Below are 9,518 nucleotides of genomic sequence, written 5' to 3'. Positions count from 1 at the left end.
CCGGTCCCCGCAACTACCTACCCGGCGCGGCCACCGAGGCAGGCGCGGCCGCGCGTCCTCCCGCGCCAAGCGGCTGGAGCGCAGCGCGCAGAGCCGGGGCCCAGTAGTGTCGCGGTCCTGCAGCCGAACGTGGCGGGGCCGAAGGTTCGGGCGACCGCGGCGTTTGTGAGCGCGTCGGGCACAGGGGTTCGGCTCCTCCTGAGCTTGTGGGCCGGGGACCCACCCCAGGTCCGGTGAAGGGATGGGGGCGGCCGTGCTTCAGGCCAGGCCGCGCGGTCTCTCCTGCACCGCCGCCCCCTGGACGACGGCTGGACCCAAGGCGGCGGGCAGGGTCCTCAGAAGACAAGTAGAAAGGCCAGGGCTGGGCCCGCGCTGCTGGGGGTTGGTCCGCCAAACGAGTCTCCTCTTTAGGGAACTGGGGAAGGGCCCCGCGCTGGCAGACCCCACTGCGGAACCTTTCGCGAGGGCTGCAAGGAGCGCCGCTTTGTAAAATAGAAAAGAGACACGAAGCGGGATCTCCCGAGGGTTGGGGATCCGGGCCATGAGGATGGAGTTGGGACAGGCCTTTTTGCCTTGGTAGTTGTTGTAGGGGTTACATCGGAAGATGGGCCAGCGTCAGAGCGGAGCATGCAGGAAAGAGGAAAAGGCCTTGGACCTGCAGCCCAGGTCGGATTTGGTGCTTACTGCCTAAATCTGAAGCTTTGGCCTGCCTTGACTTCCCACTCACCCAGGGCAGCTTGGACTTTCCTCTAGCCACCCTTGTCCCAAGGGGTCTGAGTGTCTCCCTGACTAAACCGGGCATTTTTTGCAGTGGAAGGATCAAAATGGAAGCGTTTACGCGCCTCCCAGACGCTGGTATCAGGGCTCAATTTGTAGAGCAGCGCTCTATAGATTGCCTAGGGAGGCAGGGGTGGAAGGGGTTCAGTTCCTCACTTTTGCATATGCTGAACACATTGGAGTTAGCTCTTAGAGCTCAGAAGAGTGGAGAAGGAGAGGGGACATTCGGCCTGGAAGATCTGGGGTGGTGGGAAGTGGGGCCACAGGGTCAAGGTGAAGGCAAGCAGCAGCACTCCCAGCATGGGGAAGAAGAGCTGTGGCCTGAAGCCGGCTCTGGCCGATGCATCTCTAGGCCTTCTCTTGTAGCAGGGGGGTGGCTGGGTTTCCAGGGAATTTTGTGTGAGCAAAAATTTCCCATGTCATTGGAGTGTTAGGGAGAGCTCCTCTCTTTTGGGGTCTTTCTCCAAGCAGGTCCCCCTTACTGCCCTGCAGACTTCTTGTCACTAAGTCTTCAATAAAGGCCATTCTGGGGGCTGCTTGCTGTAACCCAGAAGACAGAATTACCTAGGGTCATTAGTAGAGTCATTTTTTTTTCTACTCTATAGGCCAATTAGTTTGAAACAAGCTTCCATGGCCTTTTAACTGTTAACTCACCACATTGTAACAGGACCATAAACCCAGTCTGCCCCGCTCTAGTCCCATGCTTTTAATAACTGCTGGCTCTTTTGTAGGGGGTTGGGTGGGTGGGCGGGATTCCTACCTCTGTGACACCTGCTAAAACTGACTGTCGTCTGAGGTTCAGAAGGTTCCTTTACCTGACTTGCTCCTCTCAGATCACATCCAAATGCCAGGGCAGGAGACAGACCCATGCCCTCACCAGGTGAGTAGAGGCCTGGCTCTGAGCGACATTAAGGAAAAGATACAGTCAGACTGTTTTCCCTTTGGATCTTCACATTCCCTGAGTACAGCTAAGAAGTGTTCTTAACTGAAAGAAGCCTCGTTTGAGGAAAAATTATTTCTTGACCCTTGACTCCTTTCTCTTGCTATGCTTCACTTTTCTGGCATCTTAGTTTGTTTTAATTATAAATAGACTGCATACACACAGTAAATAGTAAAACGGAAATAGGGTAGGAAATGAAAAGTAAAGGTCTCTCTTTCCTTGCTACCCTCCCCAGACAGTCCCCACAGTTCCTAGGTTGCCCTTCCAGTGCTTTCTATACATATACAAGACTATTCATATATTCCCTTCTGCCACGTGCTCTTCTAACTTAATGTATCAACATTATCATATGACTTATATATGACCTCTTTCTTATAGTTGCATTATGTCTCATAGTATGATTATACAGTAATATATTGAACTGATATAATCATATGTGGATGATATATTCCAGTTTTTTTTTTTTTTTGTGGTTGCCAACAATACTTCAGTGAATATCCCTGTACATAGATCAGTATGTAGTTGTGCAGGTGCATCTGTGGTGATATTGTGATATAGATATTTGGTTATAGTTCCTGTTCCTGACCTAAAGCTCTTAAATTCCTTGGAATCTCCAGAGTGATGAAAATACCTTTTGCATGCTGTTAAGATGATTGGTTACTTGGAGCCCGTAGATAGCTTCAGGATGGGGGCTGGTCAACAAAAAGATCAAGGCAGGATTAGAGAATTGGGACTTTTAGTCCCACCCCTCCCCCAACCTCTGGGGAGAGGAGAGAGGCTGAAGGTTAAGTTGATCACCAATGACCAATGATGTAATCAATCAGACATATGCAATGAAGCCTGTATAAAAGCCCAAAGGACAGGGTTTGTTGAGTTCTGGAGAGCGGAATATCATGTTCCTAGAGGGTGGCATGCCCAGAGAGGATATGGAAGCACCACGGCCCTTCCCACATTTCTTGCCCTGTGCATCTCTTCCATCTCACTGTCATCTGTATGCTTTGTAATATCCTTCATCATAAATGGGCAAACAGAAGTAAAGTGTTTCACTGAGTTCCGTGATCCACTCTAGCAAATTAGCCCAAATGAGGAGGGGGTGGGGGGAATTCCAGTTTATAGCTGGGCAATCAGAGGTACAGGAAACAACCTACTATGTGGGATTGGCATCTGAAATGGGGGGCAGTCTTTTGGGACCAAAGACTGTTTCCAGGTAGATAGTGCCAGAATTGAATTGAATTAAAGGACACCCAGCCTGTGTCTGTTGGAGAATTGCTTGGTTTGTGGGGAAACATCCCCCACACATCTAGTGTTAAAATTTTGCTGGCTGTGTGAGAGTAGGAGAAAACACTTTGGTTTCTTCTATGTCACAACACTGTGGAATTAGATTCCTGGAAGTGAAGGTGCTGCAACATTTTATGTCCTTGCTTGGATGAAGAAACCTTGTGCTGTGACTCCACTTTACCTACTCACACCTATGCTTTTGTCCTCTGCAGTCAGGCCAGCTCCTTTGCAGGTCTCAGTCCTGTTTATTGCCTTGAGGATCATCATCATGAACCAAGCAATTTCCCAGCATGGACCCTGGCCCTTCCTATACTCAGCCTCCAAACCGGTCTGTGGGAAGCTGGGGCTAAAGTCTATAAGCTGTGTTCCTGGAGTTCCAGAGTCGCTACTAGACTAGGAAGGAGCAAAGCATGGAGTCATCTTGTTCTTTCAAGGGGTTAGGAGGGGAAAATGGAAACTTGATTAAGGAGAAAGTTCCCCTGGGTTCGTCTATGCTAGCAGCAGGAGTTTTGTGATATGCCACTAGCATGCTGTGCTCAACCATAACTGTTAAAATTGTTATGGACAAAGTACCAGGAAACTGCTAACTGGTTCAAATTTAATTTTGGCTGGTAAAATTTTCAGCCTTTATTTTTTAATTTTTATTTTTGAGACAGAGTCTTACTCTGTCACCCAGGCTAGAGTGCAGTAGCGTGATCTTGGCTCACTGCAACCTTCGCCTCCCATGTTCAAGCGGTTCTCCTGACTCAGCCTCCTGAGTCGCTGGAGTTACAGGTGTGCACCACCACACCTGGCTAATTTTTGTATTTTTAGTAGAGATGAAGTTTCACCATGTTGGCCAGGCTGGTCTCGAACTCCTGTCTTCAAGTTATCTGCCTGCCCCAGCATCCCAAAGTGCAGGGATTACAGGCGTAAGCCACCATACCCAGCCAATTTTCAGCCCTTAGAGCAAGAATTCCTAAGAAGCCTATGCCCATTAATCATAAATCTGCCCCACTTAGGGCACTGGATGTGTGACTATATAGACCGAGTTTTACCCATCTTTATAAATGATGCTACACTATTAAACTGTGATGCAGTGGACATTTCTCATTTTTCTGTGGCTGACCAGTATGTAAACATTCTTTATATTGGGGCATTCCATCACTGTGAGAGTCTTAGGACCTTCTTTCCCACCGTGGAGCATAAAGGGGCCAGATACTTGGTCTCCCAGCCCCTCACAGCTGGGGCAGTGTGTGATCTGGCCAATGAGATTCTCCTGTTGGGAACTTTAAATCTTGATCAAGTGATGCAAAGACAGAGACACATTAAACTTCATCTTGGTGGGTGGGTTTCCAGAGACTGGCAGTACCTAGCAGTCGTGGTGGAACCAGTGATGGTATCCTTTTTATTTGGTGGTACCTGAAATCCTTAAATTAAATTCTTCTGCTTCAGTTGGCCACAGTGAGTGTCTTATTTACAACCAAGAACCCTGACTCATGCACATGCAAACAAACAAAAAACCAGAATGTCTTCTTTTGTCATTTCCCCTTCCAGATCTAGAGTGACTGTCAAGTCACTTGAAGCTTTCACACATTGTTAGCTAGTGGCCTCTCTTCACCTTATCTCACTAAGGGGAACTGAGTATAGAGGCCTTGATGACAGGTGCTGTGGGTGGCCATGCCTCAATTATGGATGGGAGTGGTTGACAGGCACGCCCTGTGTAAATAAAACCAGCAGATCACCAACACTTCAAATGAAGACTTTTTTCTTTTTCCAAACCATTTTCAGTACTGCTAGAGAAGAGGAAAATTTGGCAAATCTCAAATCATCTCGTTTTGTATATGTTACTTACATTCTGGTGGAAATGTTCATGAAGGTGTCTCAATAGTGGGCAGGAGAAAAAAAAAGCTGAGCCAGTGTTATCTGCCACATGCAGAGGCATCAACTCAATGCACTAGTTTACAATTTTATGGAATCATGCTATGTTGTAACTGGAAGGGAACCCAGACAGTCATTATTCATTAGTTTAGTGTTTATTGAGTGTCTGCTATATACCAGACACTATTTTAGACACTGAGAATTCAATGATTGCTAGAAGAGTTTCTGCTTTAGAGAGCTCTAAGTTTTGTGGAGAGGATAAATAAGTAAATGTCATGAGATTGTCCAAATTTCAAAAATGAGTAAAAGCCTCAGAATTGCAAAGGGAATTGTAGCAGACCTGAAGCCTCTTGACTGCTCATTTTTTTCCAAAGGAGCTTTACCAGCTGAACTTGAGCGGGAGCCAAGGTAACAGGGCACCCTCATGGCTGAGCTTTGAAGCAGCTTATACATGCACAGAAAATAAATCTCCTATCTCTCTCTCTCTCTCTCTCTCTCTTTCTCTCTCTCTCTCTGCTTATACATGCACAGAAAATAAATCTCTCTTTCACACACACACACACACACACAGACACACACTCTGCAGAACAAAGATAAACTATGTTTCAGACCTCAAAGGCGTGAACTTTGGTCCACAAGTGGTGGCACAAGACAGACTTTATCCATTATGATAGCTATATAATTCCTTGACCTTGGAGGTGATCAGATTAAGCTTTAAAATGCAAGATGTGATCACCCATCTTGAGTCTGTAATTGCCTGGCCACATCTGTTATTAATAGCAGTAAAACCTTCATATCCCGAAGGAAAAAATACACACCCTGCTATAGTACTTTCCCTAATGACCTCCCATGGCAATTCACTCACAACTGAAGAGAGGAGAGATGCTTCCACATGTTTGAGCCCAAGCTGTGGCCATGTGCCTCCTACAATTTCAGTTATCTCAGGATAAAGCCACCTTGTTTCTGCTCAGTCAGGTGCATGTTTTTAATGGCTGAAAGAGTTTTCTGGTAGGGCAGGAATAGTATCATCAGTAATCATATCTAGCATTTCCTAAGCACCTACTGAGGGCCAGACACTTCACCTGCACTTTCTCACTTCTTAACACAGCCCTATACAAATGTGCATCCTGGAAACAGACACATCTTCCTGACTCTTCCACTTGTTAGTTTGATGATACAAATTTTCTTCCTGGCTAGGTGTGGTGGCTCACCTGTAATCCCAGTGATTTGGGAGGCTGAGGCAGGAGGATCTTTGAGGCAGGAGTTCGAGAGCAGCCTGTGCAACATAATGAGACCCTGTCTGTACACAAAATCTTAAAAAATTAGCCAGGCATGGTGGTACATGCTTCTAGTCCCAGCTACTTGGGAAGAGGGGAATAGGAGGGAGGCTGAGATGGAAGGATCACTTGAACCTCAGAGTTTCAAACTGCAGCAAGCTATGATTGCACCATTGCACTCCAGCCTGGGTAATAGAGCAAGACTTTGTCTCCAAAAATAAAAATAAGTCTCTTTCTTCTATAAAATGGGGATGATAGCAAAACTAATCAGGATTGTTTTGAGATTGGATAAATCAATCACATTCAAAGCACTAAGCACAGAACCTGAACCCGTGCTAGTCACTTCAAAAATATCAGCAACCACTATTAGGATCATTCCCATTTTACTATCAAGGAAACAGATTTACAGAAGTTACCCATAGTCCCTGCCCTCAAGTAGTTTGGAGTCCATTTGAGGCACTCAAACATACTGGGTGTTTTAGGCACAGAAGACCACATTGAAGTGGGAGGAGACAGGACATGGGGATAAAGCTTTTCAGGTCATTTTTTTCTTGTTAATTATTCTAAAATTCTGGAAAAATATTCAAGCATTACCTTATCAAAAGGATATAGGGAAATGTAGATTCCCGTTATCCCCGAAACTAAATTCAAAGCAACCTCTGTTACTACTTCTGCAAGTGTCTATGTATATTCAAGCATGTATGCATAATACATTTGTGATATATGTACATATATTATATGCTCATTTGTGTATCATATATTTTTAAAAACTTTTTATTTTTTAAAAGCTCATTTGTGTATATTTTTAAAAATTCTTTTAATTCCTTTAAAAATCTCAGTGGTTATCATGTTATTCATTATAACCTGCTCCATATTTTTGCTTTTTTTTCAGTTAATAATACTTCATAAAGATAGATCCAGGGCCGGTGCAGTGGCTCATGCCTGTAATCCCAGTACTTTGGGAGGCCGAGGCAGATGGATCACGAGGTCAGGAATTTGAGACCAGCCTGGCCAACATGGTGAAGCCCCGTATCTACTAAACATATAAAAATTAACCAGGTGTTATGGAGAGCACCTGTAGTCCCAGCTACTCGGGAGGCTGAGGCAGGAGAATTGCTTGAACCTGGGAAGTGGAGGTTACAGTGAACCGAGATCACGCCACTGCACCAGCCTGGGCAACAGAGCAAGCCTCCATCTCAGGGGGGAAAAAAAGATAGATCCATATCATTACATTTAGATCTATTTCATTCTTTAAAAATGACCGCATAGTGTCACAATGCGTGCTGATACCGTAATTGATTCAACCAGTCCCCTACGGATGAATAGGGTTGTTTCAGTTTTTTGCTGCTATAAATTGACAGATAGCCTTGTATATGTGTTTTTGCAAACACACATGCATCTGTCTATTGGAGGACTTCTTAGAAGTGTAATTCACTGGGTCAAAATTTACGTGCATAGAAGTGATGGAAATTGCCAAATTATCCTCACTTTCTCCAATTGAGAGGTTTATCACTTTATAAACCTCCATATTGTCTATGAGTATGTTCAGGCTAGTTTTTTTTTTATAGTTATATGACATTGGACAAGCAATTCTGGGTAAGTAGCATTACTTCTTTCTGTTTATAGAGTTTACTAGTTTGATTGAGTTGATACAGCTACAGTTTATTAGGCCAACGTCATGACTTTGTCCACTAAGTAGTGAATTTGTCGTATCCTTCACGGTCTGTGAGTCACAGTGGGAACCAGAGGAGAACATGGACAGATAGGCATTACAATGGTAGCTTCTTCCTATACCATGTGTGTTCATCATGATATCCCCAGAGGCTAGCATGATGACGTAAAAACTGAAAGGATTAGGGGGATTTGGGTATTGATTACACTAAATATCTATTCAGTGGTTTATACAATTTGTATTTCATTCATTTAGAGAACATGTCAACTTGTGTTAGATACACAAAGCAGGTTCATCCTCCAAGCTGTGACCCAGCCATCTAAAATAGATAATTTAAGCCCTCATTTAATTGATGGTTACTTTCTTTTGATCTAAATGAAAAGTTAGATTACCATTTTAAATACACAAACATACATGTTTAATGAATGCCATTAACTATTTCTCATTATAGCTTTTTTTTTTTAAGATCTCTGTTTTCTTTAAATCAAATTTAAAGAAAAGTCCACACCTTTGCAATAACTTCATCACCAGGTTATTCAGAAGAAGCTATGCAGATGCTCAAAGTGCTACCAGCCTTTCTGAACGTCCGCACATTAAACCTAGGATCCCTGCTTCTAAAAATTCTGGAAACCTGTCACATCCAATATGCTTTAAGAGGGTTTTGTAAAGAGCTTATTGGCAATGATGTATGTGGATTAGTAAACCATCTGCAGAAAGCCCAGATGTTTTCAGGGACCTGTTTGCACCAAGACCACAGCAACTTATTAATCATACAACATCCCTGGGTAATTATGTAAGTGGTAAGCACCGAGCTTCATCTTGGTGGAATTGCTTGCTAGTCAAGGATTTTCCTAAAGTTGATAAATATCACAGTGAAACCTGAGCCAAGATGAGGAAATGGGTGAGGGGCACGAAGAGGAAGCTCTGAAGGGGTCTCTCTACCTGGTGCGCAGTAGAAAGAAGCATTGGAGCCCCCATGTCACCTGGAAATACAAGCCTGGGGCCAGAGTTATAGTTCCTCTCCCACAACAGACATGCAAACCCAGTTTGTCTGGGGGCAAAAATCAGGAAAGAGCCAATCTGCAGGAAGAAAGGAAGTGATTCAGAGCAGCGGGCAATTGTCAGCACCAAACTGATTCCCAGGAATTCCTCTAAGCGTGATATTGGGTGTACGGTTTAAGCTGCCCTTTGACTCCAGAGCCCTTTGTCCAAGTGTGATGAAATATCAGCATAGGGAGACATGAAATGCAGCCGCCACCCTCGGGTCAGGCATTAGGGGAATAGTGTGAATTCTTTCTGACAGGCACAGAGTTCTATTGTCTACTTTTCAAGGCATTTCACAGGGCTTAATTAGTCAATCCCCACACCACTGCTACTGGAAGAGAGAGGTTGGTGTTACTATTATTCCAAGTTTACAGCTGAGAAACTAGCACACGGATGGTGACCACTAGAGAGCACCTATATAGGACGACCTTAGGGACAACAATCTGCTAAGAAGTGGGGCAGGGGGGACAGTGGCTCAAATATGTCTTGAAGTTGTGTTTGCAGAGCATCTTTCATTAAAAATAAAATTAAGAAAACCTCAAATATGTCCAGTCCCTTTCTGTCACTGCAGGATTGGCACCACGATTGCCTGAGGGCGGTACCAGTGTTAGCATTGGGTGAGGGTGAGGGTTACCTCGCCCGTCTGTTCTTTGTTAGAACTCTCGATTTG

The sequence above is a fragment of the Aotus nancymaae genome, unplaced genomic scaffold, assembly GCF_030222135.1.
Source record: "Aotus nancymaae isolate 86718 unplaced genomic scaffold, 86718_ANA_hifiasm-v0.15.2.pri h1tg000009l, whole genome shotgun sequence".
In the NCBI taxonomy this organism is placed as follows: Eukaryota; Metazoa; Chordata; class Mammalia; order Primates; family Aotidae; genus Aotus; species Aotus nancymaae.
The sequence above is the reverse complement of the archived record's forward strand: the minus strand, read 5'-3'. Positions refer to the sequence as shown.